This window comes from Nanorana parkeri, unplaced genomic scaffold (genome assembly GCF_000935625.1).
Source record: "Nanorana parkeri isolate BGI_ZX_2015 unplaced genomic scaffold, ASM93562v1 scaffold1798, whole genome shotgun sequence".
In the NCBI taxonomy this organism is placed as follows: Eukaryota; Metazoa; Chordata; class Amphibia; order Anura; family Dicroglossidae; genus Nanorana; species Nanorana parkeri.
In genome coordinates this window covers 208,546-222,044 of record NW_017308066.1, presented here as the reverse complement: position 1 = coordinate 222,044, position 13,499 = coordinate 208,546, and the positions used below count along the sequence as shown (strand labels likewise).

General features: G+C 46.9%; 1 protein-coding gene across 1 annotated transcript in view; it reads left to right on the top strand.

The window, feature by feature from the left end:
• The first annotated feature begins 13,275 nt into the window (after positions 1–13,275).
• Positions 13,276–13,499, top strand: part of CNTN4 (contactin 4) — a 122,150-nt gene continuing 121,926 nt past the window's right edge. The window contains exon 1 of the mRNA XM_018571640.1: positions 13,276–13,340. The gene's annotated coding sequence lies outside the window, so the exon portion shown is untranslated. The remainder of the gene's footprint in view (positions 13,341–13,499) is intronic.

The window sequence follows — 13,499 nt, the reverse complement described above, 5'->3', positions numbered from 1 at the left end:
CTGGGGGGCTCCCGAGACTCTGCAAGGTGGGGGAGGGAGGGGGGAGGGGATCACTAATTATCTGCAATTTACAGGAAAACAGCCGAGTGGAAAATAACTTTGTCAGTTTTAACAATTGTAATTGTGTGAAGATAGGAAAATGGATCATCGCGGGCAGCGAGCTCCGGATGGAGAGCAGTCGTGTACACGCGTGCCGCTCTATGTGACGCTGCGCGCCGCTTCTAATATGTTGTAACTTTGTAATTAATTGTGAGCTAATTGCAAAGCTCCAACGATGTCAGTGATGCGGGAGGCTGGCGGGGGATGGGGGATTGCCGTATCCCAGGAAGAGGATTCCACAACTGAATCAACTCTGCTCAAAATGATAGGGCCCGGCCCCGGAATACGGGACCCCAGAGATGGACGCCTTCTCCATAACATATCTACATATTCTCAGTGTCATTGTTCTGGACCCCCAAGTGTCAGCGTGTCATTGTTCTGGGGTCCCCAAGTGTCAGCGTGTCATTGTTCTGGGACCCCAAGTGTCAGCGTGTCATTGTTCTGGACCCCCAAGTGTCAGGGTGTCATTGTTCTGGGGTCCCCAAGTGTCAGCGTGTCATTGTTCTGGGACCCCGAGTGTCAGTGTGCCATTGTCCTGGGGCCCCTCCTCTAAGCCATTGCTGTGGTGGAAACAAACTGGTTGAAGAAGACGGTCTACTATGTGAATTGACTTTATTGTATCCTTTGCTGACCTGACTACAGTACAGAGAATCCTGGTTGCTATGGGTTACCGCCCTTCACTCTTTGCCCTCTGAAGTCCCGGTTGCTCTTTGCGCTGAATCCCGAAGTGACAGCATTGTAATGTGCGTGTTGTATATGTGAAAACGACAGAACCCGCACACCAGCCGCCGTTTCCCCGGGAATCTGTACGTTCCTTGTTGGTTCTATACATATCGGAGTGTTAATTCGCCTGGTTCTCCGGGAGCGCTGGCTTTTCTGCGCAGTTTCCTGCCTTGCTCTGAATCATGTTTAATTAACCTATTTCCGTGTGATTGTGTGCAGCGTTATTCCCGACCTGTTGAGATGTCTCTGCGCAGCGGATATAAATAGCGAAGACATTCAGCGCACAATTAATCAGCTCTGCCTCCTGTGATTGGCTGAGCTGCTCCTTATTGGAGGAGGTGGAGTGGGAGTCAGAGACTCCCCAATTACCAGCGGTGTCACGTCTGCCGATCTCTGGGTGCCACCCGGAGCCGTCCCCAAATTCTACAGAAATCTGTTATTCTGCATCGATCTGTTGTGGGTTTAGGAATCGCGGTGCGCCATTACAAAGCCATCAGCTGTCCCTCCTACTCCAGGGACAGTCCTGAGTTTCTAGAATTAGTCCCGCCTCTTGGTTTTCAGTATGTAGCAACTGTAACATGTAACATGTTCAGGGCCATGGATACAATACGTTGTTACAGTGTATCCTTTGTATCTCTATGTGTGCATGGGAGAAGCTATATATACTCATTAAATAGGCAGGAGCTGCTTTCTCCTCAGTAGTAGGACCTTTGGATCCTGAATGCTATTCGGGTCTAGGAGATTGAGCTTTACTATTATATGTATATATTAGAGATGCACCGATACTGATACTAGTATCGGTATCGGTGCCGATACTGAGTGTTTGGGCGAGTACTCGCCCCAAATGCTCCCATACCTGCCCAAAACACCACAACTTCTGGTCAGAGGAAATTTTCAGTGCAGTGCAGTAGGGGAGCATGGAACCAGCTTCCCATGCAATCAGGAAGCTGGGCAGAGAGTAATGGCCCGCCTCCTGGCTTCCTGATTGGCCGGAAAGCCGGCTCAATGCTGATTGGCCGGGAAGCCGGCTTTCCAGCCAATAAGGAAGCCAGGGGGGCGGGTCATTACTCGCCGCCCGGCATCCTGATTGGTTGAGAAGCCGGCTCGATGCTGATTGGCTGGGAAGCTGACCCGGCCAATCACAATCAAACCAGCCAAACAACATGGAGCCGGCTTCCCAGGCAATTGTGAAGCAGGGCATTATGTCATTACCCGCCGCCCGGCTTCCTGATTGCCCGGGAAGCCTGCTCCATGCCAGCGGAAGCACCGGTATCGGTACTTAGTATCGGCGAGTACAGAAAGCAACGTATCGGTACTCATACTCGATACCAGAAAAAAAGCGGTATCAGTGCATCCCTAGTATATACTGTATACGGCTCCCATGTTGCCGTAACGAAAATTCGTGTTCAGACCCATTCGGATGCATTAAACTGAAAAACACATCTGATTGGCCAGAAAAGTCACATGTCCGATTTAGTTTTTGAATGAAATTTGAACTGGATCTGAAATTCGGAAGCGGAAAATCTGATTCGGACACATTCAGATGGAATGGGATTCAGAAATGCGGATGTGTCGGAATTTCAGAAAATTCGTCCAATTTTGATTTGGAACGAAACGCACACGTCTACCCCAGACCAAGTTCAAACTCCAGCAAGCGCATTATTGGTCATTTGTTGCTACAGTTTTTGTGAACAAGTTGGGTTCACCACGAGCCCATGCTCAACCCAAAACCCAAAGCTCATCCCTAGTTGTGGTTTGCAACAAAGTTCCATTTTTTGTCGGGCTGTTACTGATTAAAATTTTCGTGTTCCATTAATCAAATTTTTTAAAAATCGATTAATTTCGATGAATGATAACGCACATACAGATCCAACTACATTGGCCTATACACATATAGCACAGCAATGAAGTAATAAAATGAACTAGGATCCCACTAATCCAGCACGTTATTAATCTCAGGTGCCCCACTCAATATGGCCGCCGCTGGAGTGGGGCAACTCAGAAAAATAACGTGCTGGATTAGTGTGATCCTAGTTCATTGTATTACTTCATTGCTGTGCTGTATGTGTATAGGCCAATGCCTTGGCTGGCGCTCGTGCAGAAAGTTCCTTGGGCAAACTCGCAAGCCCAAGTGGCTCCGTCGGCTAACGAACGGAAGGGGGGAGGAGTCCGGTGACGTCACGGACATCGACGTCACCGGACTCCTCCCCCCTTCCCTTCGTTAGCCTACGGAGCCACTTGGGTCGGTGACGTCGATGTGACGGAGCCACTTGGGCTGGTGACGTCGATGTCCGTGACGTCACCGGATCTCCGACGGGACTCCCGGAAGCCGGCGGAGAGGGGAGTGTTTTCATTAGCGATCAAAAAAATGTTATCGATCAAAAAGATGAAAGATTAATCGAGAAATTAATCGTTAATTTGCACCGCCCTAATTTTTTGTGATCTGATCACTGGGGGAGGGGAGACTCATTTCATTCAAAGATTACATTATAACACTAAACTCATTTGATGTCAGCTCTATCATTTTATGTCAGCTCTATCATTTTATGTCAGCTCTATCATTTGATGTCAGCTCTATCATTTTATGTCAGCTCTATCATTTTAAATAAAGACATTTGCGGTCTGGGAGCCATCACTGGGTTGGGTGGCCGGCCTCGCGGTGTGAGAAACGCTGACTTAAAGAATTGAAGGATCATCCATCAGAGAGCGGCGTGGGTCATCGCGGCTCCTGGCAGGCGGTCGGCAGAGGTGGACGGGGGTCTCCTTCACAGAACCCTCAGGCTCCAAGACCCAGCTGGACGCCTCCGGCAATTCAGCTGCTCGGGAGGAGAGATGTCGGTCCGTGTTTATGCTCCTTCTATGCAGATTTGTTTTTTCTTTCAACATTTACACACATTCAGACTGATCTCCATTGTCCTTCATATTCATCGGCGGCAGCGGTCACATGCAACCGCGCCTGCGTTCCTTACCGGTAAACAGGAAAAATAACAACAAAGTACAACACAAGATAATGGAGAACAAAACCATAGAAATGTCACACTGATAGAAGCTGACCCAACAATCAGATTAATATGGTGATGTTGAGTCATATGTAGCTCCCAAATGTCCTTATGGAACCAAATCCTTCCGTCCCTCTTTCCGTCTCCTTTGTCCCTCTTTGATCTAATATGCAGACCTCACATGACTGGCCTGAAGACTTCTGCATAGTGATTCTTCATGGTTGGCATAACTGGGGGGGATGGCAGGGGGTGTTCTTTGCCTACATTGTTTGTGCTACATTGTGTCCCTCTTTGGCATCTCAGAAAGGGAGGTAAGGCTCACATGTTCATGGTCCACTGAGTCCATGCATTGTAACTAATGCTTCAGTGTAACACTTCCAGGTATTTATTACCACTCATAAAGATCACAGTACTCTGCTTTCCTCTCCAGTAGGACAGAGCCATCTTTGTTCAGACTTCATGCAGGGACAATGTCTCCACAGACCACCAATGTAAAGGGCCATGTCTCCACAGACTACCAATGTAAAGGGTCATGTCTCCACAGACCATCAATGTAAAGGGCCATGTCTCCACAGACCATCAATGTAAAGGACAATGTCTCCACAGACCATCAATGTAAAGGACCATGTCTCCACAGACCACCAATGTAAAGGGCCATGTCTCCACAGACCACCAATATAAAGGGTCATGTCTCCACAGACCACCAATGTAAAGGGTCATGTCTCCACAGACCATCAATGTAAAGGTCCATGTCTCCACAGACCACCAATGTAAAGGGCCGTGTCTGCACAGACCACCAATGTAACGGGCCATGTCTCCACAGACCACCAATGTAAAGGGTCATGTCTCCACAGACCATCAATGTAAAGGACCATGTCTCCACAGACCACCAATGTAAAGGACCATGTCTCCGCAGGCCAGCAATGTAAAGGACTATGTCTCCACAGACCACCAATGTAAAGGACCATGTCTCCACAGGCCATCAATGTAAAGGGCCATGCCTCCACCGACCAGCAATGTAAATCCTTCATATTCATCGGCGGCAGCGGTCACATGCAACCGCGCCTGCGTTCCTTACCGGTAAACAGGAAAAATAACAACAAAGTACAACACAAGATAATGGAGAACAAAACCATAGAAATGTCACACTGATAGAAGCTGACCCAACAATCAGATTAATATGGTGATGTTGAGTCATATGTAGCTCCCAAATGTCCTTATGGAACCAAATCCTTCCGTCCCTCTTTCCGTCTCCTTTGTCCCTCTTTGATCTAATATGCAGACCTCACATGACTGGCCTGAAGACTTCTGCATAGTGATTCTTCATGGTTGGCATAACTGGGGGGGATGGCAGGGGGTGTTCTTTGCCTACATTGTTTGTGCTACATTGTGTCCCTCTTTGGCATCTCAGAAAGGGAGGTAAGGCTCACATGTTCATGGTCCACTGAGTCCATGCATTGTAACTAATGCTTCAGTGTAACACTTCCAGGTATTTATTACCACTCATAAAGATCACAGTACTCTGCTTTCCTCTCCAGTAGGACAGAGCCATCTTTGTTCAGACTTCATGCAGGGACAATGTCTCCACAGACCACCAATGTAAAGGGCCATGTCTCCACAGACTACCAATGTAAAGGGTCATGTCTCCACAGACCATCAATGTAAAGGGCCATGTCTCCACAGACCATCAATGTAAAGGACAATGTCTCCACAGACCATCAATGTAAAGGACCATGTCTCCACAGACCACCAATGTAAAGGGCCATGTCTCCACAGACCACCAATATAAAGGGCCATGTCTGCACAGACCACCAATGTAAAGGGCCATGTCTGCACAGACCACCAATGTAAAGGGCCATGTCTCCACAGACCACCAATATAAAGGGTCATGTCTCCACAGACCACCAATGTAAAGGGTCATGTCTCCACAGACCATCAATGTAAAGGTCCATGTCTCCACAGACCACCAATGTAAAGGGCCGTGTCTGCACAGACCACCAATGTAACGGGCCATGTCTCCACAGACCACCAATGTAAAGGGTCATGTCTCCACAGACCATCAATGTAAAGGACCATGTCTCCACAGACCACCAATGTAAAGGACCATGTCTCCGCAGGCCAGCAATGTAAAGGACTATGTCTCCACAGACCACCAATGTAAAGGACCATGTCTCCACAGGCCATCAATGTAAAGGGCCATGCCTCCACCGACCAGCAATGTAAAGGACAATGTCTCCACAGACCACCAATGTAAAGGGCCATGTCTCCACAGACCACCAATGTAAAGGGCCATGTCTCCGCAGGCCAGCAATGTAAGGGAGCACTATGTTGACCACCAAAGTAAGGAAATCTGTCTTCATTCATTTCTGGCCATTATTATTATTTGATTTCCTTTAAAACCTGAAAATTATTTCAAGGGTTCCTTCAGGGAAAAAGGTTGAGATAGTCTGGCCTAGACTCTCATCAGATGGACGGCTGCAGCTCAACTGCTGCTCACCTAGATGGGCAAAATGCCAGAAATAGCCATAGACATGAGATGACAGTCCCTCATCTTCGTCCAGATCATGGGACAACGTCATATTTGTGGCTTCAAGCAGACGATGCCTTCAAGTCGTTGACAGAGGGAAGGAAGTAGAGATCAGACAGATGAAAAAAAAAACAACCTGCAAACAGTTGGTTCTTGCACCAAACTATTAGTCCATACACCTCTGTTATTTTTTTCTTCAATTTCAATGAACTTTATTAGAACCACTGCATGACTCCTACCCTGGCAGGTTGAGCCCTTGATTATGGTTTAATCATCTGGAAAAAGCCATTCTTGTGGGCAAATTGTGTCAGTAGTGTGTGTGTGTTCTGTGTATTCCAGAATCCTGCTGCACTCCTCACCGGGTATCCCTGTCGGCATGGATGCTCGAAGTGACCGCGGATGGCGCCGCCAATACTGAAACTTGTTAAAGATGTCACCAGCACACCATATTGAAGTGAAGAACACATCTGTTTATTGATGCTTCATGTCAAAACAAATAGCAATGGATCAGGGCCACACAGGCTTGAAATAGTGTGTGGTCTGGACACCATTGTCAGGAGGAGGCAAGTCCCATATTGGCCCTGGTGCCAGTGGGTGAAGGAAAGTGGCCTTGGCGTGGTACAACTTAGAAAGCATCAATTCTATGGGCATGGAAGAATGAAACGCTGGCCAACATCTTCTCTTTTTGTGGTGTATGGAAGATGAACATTTTATGGCTCTTTGGGGGAGATTTGTCACCAGGACAGGAAGTGAAGGTTATTATTGGTATTAATATAGCACAGATGATTTACACAGTGCACATTCGCATCAGTCACTGCCCTCAAGGAGCTTACAATCTAAGGTCCCCATCTCCCATGCATACATAGGGGGCCAACTTAGACAGGAGCCAAGTAACCTTCTAGCGTGTCTTTGGGAGGAAACCAGAGATCACGCAAACTCTTTGTAGAGCGTGGCCTGGGTGGAACTCAAACCAGGGACCCCCCCAGTGCTACAAGGCAGAAGCGCTAACCACTACACCACTGTGCTACACAACAAGCAAACAGACTGCAGTAGACACCTGCTGGCAGTTCCGCCCCCGATCTATAACTTAAAGGAAACCTTTTAGCTTGAGCTCCACTTTGATTCCGAGCCGTATCATCGTTCTTTCTGCAGAAGAAGTCTTTAAATCCTGTTTGTTGCTTTGTACGGTTACATTACTCTCCCGATTCTCAGAAATGACTCCGGTTATGTCAAGAAGCATCTAGAAGTTCTCTGTGTTTATGAGACAATGGCATTTATTTTTCAATAGGACATAAATCAAACTTCCATTAATATGCGACATTTCCAGCCGTAATAGATGGACCTCTTTATTGCTCATATAAACAGCAGCCATCGCCGGATACAGTCAACTTCCTTTATCTCCCTCCGCATTCTAATGTAATATCATACGATCATCCCGCCATTATTTCTCCCATATTCTTAGTCTAGATGGACTTTATTTCCAAAGAAACTTTTAAGAATTATAGAGATTTACAATATGCAGCAACTACAGCCACAACCTTCTGTTTTAAAGCTGACCTCCAGCCTCCCCTTCAGTCTTCTATCTGACCTCCGTCCTACCCTTCAGTCTTATATCTGACCTCCGTCCTTCCCTTCAGTCTTATATCTGACCTCCGTCCTTCCCTTCAGTCTTCTATCTGACCTCCGTCCTTCCCTTTAGTCTTCTATCTGACCTCCGTCCTCCCCTTCAGTCTTCTATCTGACCTCCGTCCTTCCCTTCAGTCTTCTATCTGACCTCCGTCCTTCCCTTCAGTCTTCTATCTGACCTCCGTCCTTCCCTTCAGTCTTCTATCTGACCTCCGTCCTTCCCTTCAGTCTTGTACAGTTGTACCGGCTCCTTTCCTGGGCTGGAATGGCTTCCTCTGATTTCACTGCACACTGCGAGCTTCTCATAATGTGCATCAGAAGATGCTCGAGGGCATCCGGACCATGCCGGACTTTCCTCCCCTGCCTGACTTTTCCTGACCCCGCCTCTTTCATTCATTGGATTTCAGTTCTTTCAATCATGGAGGCTCAGCATCACATGTGGGTGTTACCTAGGGTGGTCTGCATGCAAATACAACCAGCTTAAGGACACCCTCCTCCTCCGGACTGACATCCACCCATCAAGGCATTTTGATATTTGCATAACTCCTCCCAAGAGCCCGCCCACCGCTTGCATCAGGGCTGAGGGCTCTTCAGAGGAGTACTGAGATGCCCAGCATCATTCTGAAGACTGAGGACATACTGTGAGTGCAAGGCATCATGGGCCCACTTCTTGATGGGGTGCTGCCACCTGTATTCACAATGTGCTGGCATCATCACGCCTCTTCATCAGTGAGGACCGCCTGGTCCAAACAAGAGGTAAACCGGAATACGACCCTACAGCATAACCTGACTGGCCTGAAGACTTTGGAAAAAGCAAATAATAATGATAAAAACCCATCATAACATACTTGTAAGGAATCTCCAGGTGGGGCAAGGGGAGGATGGGATTGGGTTTAAGCTAATTTGACTAGCTGTGCCGCATGGGGATATTAGAGGCTGATTTCAGCACAGGCAAACCAAAGTTCATCAACATTTCCCATGCTTGGAGTGTGGTCACCCAGGACAGGAAGTGAGGTTACATCTTCCCAGAGGGGACACAGGCAGCCCTTAATAACTGTATTAAAAGCAACAAAGAAAGAAAGTTTTGATTCAATTCCGTTTTAAAGGACATTTCCACCTTTGTAAGTGATTTTGAGTTTTTGGTGGCAATGGGGAGGTGCGGGGGGGATGTACATGTGTGCGGGGGGATGTACATGTGTGCGGGGGGATGTACATGTGTGTGCGGGGGGATGTACATGTGTGTGCATTCTTAGGAGTCACAGAGCTGTATTTCATACTTTATTTTATAGATTCTTTTACAGGCCAGAGGCCTAGAAGTTCAAAATTTCCTCCACAATATCTTCAATCCGTCTCTCTCACATAACATTTTACTGCTACAAGGTAACACTGGATGCATTCTAGACATGTATATTCCAAAAATGTATTTCCAAGGCCCCGAGCTCCGAATTGAGCGAGGTTAAAAAAAACCTCAGACTCTCCACCTGTATATACTCAGACTTTCCACCTCTATATACTCAGACTTTCCACCTCTATATACTCAGACTTTCCACCTCTATATACTCAGACTCTCCACCTCTATATACTCAGACTCTCCACCTCTATATACTCAGACTCTCCACCTCTATATACTCAGACTCTCCACCTCTATATACTCAGACTCTCCACCTCTATATACTCAGACTTTCCACCTCTATATACTCAGACTTTCCACCTCTATATGCTCAGACTCTCCACCTGTATATGCTCAGACTTTCCACCTCTATATACTCAGACTTTCCACCTCTATATACTCAGACTTTCTACCTCTATATACTCAGACTCTCCACCTGTATATACTCAGACTCTCCACCTCTATATACTCAGACTCTCCACCTCTATATACTCAGACTCTCCACCTCTATATACTCAGGCTTTCCACCTGTATATACACAGACTCTTCACCTGTATATACTCAGACTTTCCACCTCTATATACTCAGACTCTCCACCTCTATATACTCAGACTCTCCACCTCTATATACTCAGACTCTCCACCTCTATATACTCAGACTTTCCACCTCTATATACTCAGACTCTCCACCTCTATATACTCAGGCTTTCCACCTGTATATACACAGACTCTTCACCTGTATATACTCAGACTTTCCACCTCTATATACTCAGACTCTCCACCTCTATATACTCAGACTCTCCACCTCTATATACTCAGACTCTCCACCTCTATATACTCAGACTCTCCATCTCCATCTCCAGACTCTATATACTATGTAACTGCAGTGTAGATCTTTACAAGTATACACGTTTTTGTACATTGTATCCGTCTTCTCTACAACGCCCTGATCTCATTCCACTTTTATTGCTCGCTTTATTAGCCGTGAGAGAGTTTTTCCTCCCACAATGCACCATTCTCCGCAGCCAGATCTCCTCCATCTTTGTGTCCTGACCTATATCCTATCAGATGGTTGTGCGCCCGGCATGCCTCGGGCCTGGGACCTGTTCAGCTGAATTGATCCATAATCTGCGTAGCTGGCAGGAATGCAGAAAGAGATTAAACTGAACTAACTAGACAATGAGGGGGACGGTGCTGCAGTCACTGCGTGTTCATTTCCATCATCCCTACAGGAATACAGAGCAGCTCCTCATATACCGTATATATATATATATATATAATATTCTCTGATTGATTTTCCATCAGTAATGATCTGATCAGGATTATCGGTGATACAGGTAATCAATTCTTCAATTGGCTTAAATATTTCCATTTAGGTTTGTCAGATCTAATAGGAACCCAGATAGCGGATAGCGAATAGGAACAATAGCGAATTGTATAATTCTCCGAAGACTGCACAAATCCTCATGCAGAATTTCAAAGGTATCAAAATCTTGCAAGTTCAAAGGTTTCCAACTAGTCTGATCATCAAGCTCCAAAAAATTGGAGATACTCAATGTAATAGCGACATGTTCATTATCGGCTTGGGGGAGGGGCTGAGACACAAACTACTGGAGGAAATCTCCCCATTGTGGGAGGGGCAGAGACACAAACTAATGGAGGAAATCTCACCATTGTGGGAGGAGCATAGACACAAACTACTGGGGGAAATCTCAAGATTGTGGGAGGAGCATAGACACAAACTACTGGGGGAAATCTCACCATTGTGAGAGGAGCATAGACACAAACTACTGGGGGAAATCTCACTATTATTGGAGGGGCAGAGACACAAACTACTGGGGGAAATCTCACCATTGTGGGAGGGGCAGAGCTACAAAATCTCAACATTGTGGGAGGGGCAGAGCTACATAGACACAAAATCTCAACATTGTGGGAGGGGCAGAGCTACAAACTACTGGAGGAAATCTCCGCATTATGGGAGGTGCAGAACTACACACTACTGGAGGAAATCTCGTCATTGTGGGAGGGGCAGAGACACAAACTACTGGGGGAAATCTCACCATTGTGGGAGGGGCAGAGACACAAACTACTGGGGGAAATCTCACCATTGTGGGAGGAGAAAAGACACAAACTACTGGGGGAAATCTCACCATTGTGAGAGGAGCATAGACACAAACTACTGGAGGAAATCTCTGCATTGTGGGAGGGGCAGAGCTACATAGACACAAAATCTCAACATTGTGGGAGGGGCAGAGCTACAAACTACTGGAGGAAATCTCCGCATTATGGGAGGTGCAGAACTACACACTACTGGAGGAAATCTCACCATTGTGGGAGGGGCAGAGACACAAACTACTGGGGGAAATCTCACCATTGTGGGAGGGGCAGAGACACAAACTACTGGGGGAAATCTCACCATTGTGGGAGGAGAAAAGACACAAACTACTGGGGGAAATCTCACCATTGTGAGAGGAGCATAGACACAAACTACTGGAGGAAATCTCACCATTGTGGGAGGAGAAAAGACACAAACTACTGGGGGAAATCTCACCATTGGGGGAGGGGCAGAGACACAAACTACTGGGGGAAATCTCACCATTGGGGGAGGGGCAGAGACACAAACTACTGGGGGAAATCTCACCATTGGGGGAGGGGCAGAGACACAAACTACTGGGGGAAATCTCACCATTGGGGGAGGGGCAGAGACACAAACTACTGGGGGAAATCTCACCATTGTGAGAGGAGCATAGACACAAACTACTGGAGGAAATCTCACCATTGTGGGAGGGGCAGAGCTACAAACTACTGGAGGAAATCTCTGCATTGTGGGAGGGGCAGAGACACAACACTGCTAAGCAGCAGTGCAAATATGTCTGCCTCATATACTATACACTGTATGGTCAATAGTTTGTGGACACTTGACCGTCACCTATATGAGCTTGTTAGATGTCCCTTTTCAAAACCATGGCCATTAATATTGCTCCCCACTACCACACCACTCTTTGTGGCTATTCCATCTTCCACTCTTCTGGGAAGGTTTTTTACAAGATTTTGTAAGGTGTCTGTGGGAATTTGTCCCATGTGTGAGGTCAGGTACTGATGTTGGAGGAGAAGTCCTGGCTCACAATCATCATTCCAATTCATCCCAAATGTGTCCAGTAGGGTTGAGGTCATTACTGATGTTGGATGAAAGGACCGGGTTAACAATTGGCGTTCCAGTTCATCTCAAAGTTGTTCAGTAGGGTTGCGGTCAGGGCTCTGTGCAGGACGCAGAGTTCTTCCACACCAAACTGGTCACACCATGTCCTTATAGAGCTGGCTTTGTACACAGGGGACAGTCATGGTGGCCTTCACCAAGCTGTGAACACAAGGCTGGAAGATCACAACTGTCTACAACCAATTTGTATGTTGTAGCATTAACACTTCACTGGAGACACCTGAATTCCATCATTTTGACAGCTGTCCTCATACTTCGTCCCATATCAGATATACGAATCCAAACTAGACGTAGAAAAAATAAATGATGAACATATTTTAATAAGATATTTTTCCATATGGAGCTCACATTGACATGTTTATCGCTAAAAATCTAAATCAGCCTTTCTGGTCCCTGTGACAAGGATGGGCTTGCACCACGTGCCTTCCTTCGACATCTCCATGTACAATGATCTGTGCCATCACACCTGTCAGCTACACATTATTATCTTCTATATGTGTGGATTGCATCGCCTCCTTGTATATACCTGTCACACCTCTGGATCATTGTGTATTCTCTGTGTTCAGAGTCCTTTTCATTATATTTCTTATATGTCTCCTCCTCTCTCCTCCTTGCTCCCCCCCTCCCTCCTGTGCTCCCTCCATCCTTCTCCTCCTTTTCTCTCTCTCTCACTCTGTGCTGTCTCTCCTGTGTCTCTCTCCTCCCTCCCCTGTCACAGCTGTAGATCTGTGCTCTTCTCCTGGGTTCCTGTGCTAATTATGTGAGTCCTGGGGGGAGCTTGGTGGAGAGAGGCTTCACAGTCAGAGCATCTATCTCAGGGAGCAGCAGAACTGTGTGTGTGTGTGACCGGGGCGGTGGAGCTGGCAGGAGAATGTGATGACCAGCTGGATCCTGGGGACAGTGCATGGAGCCTGGCACA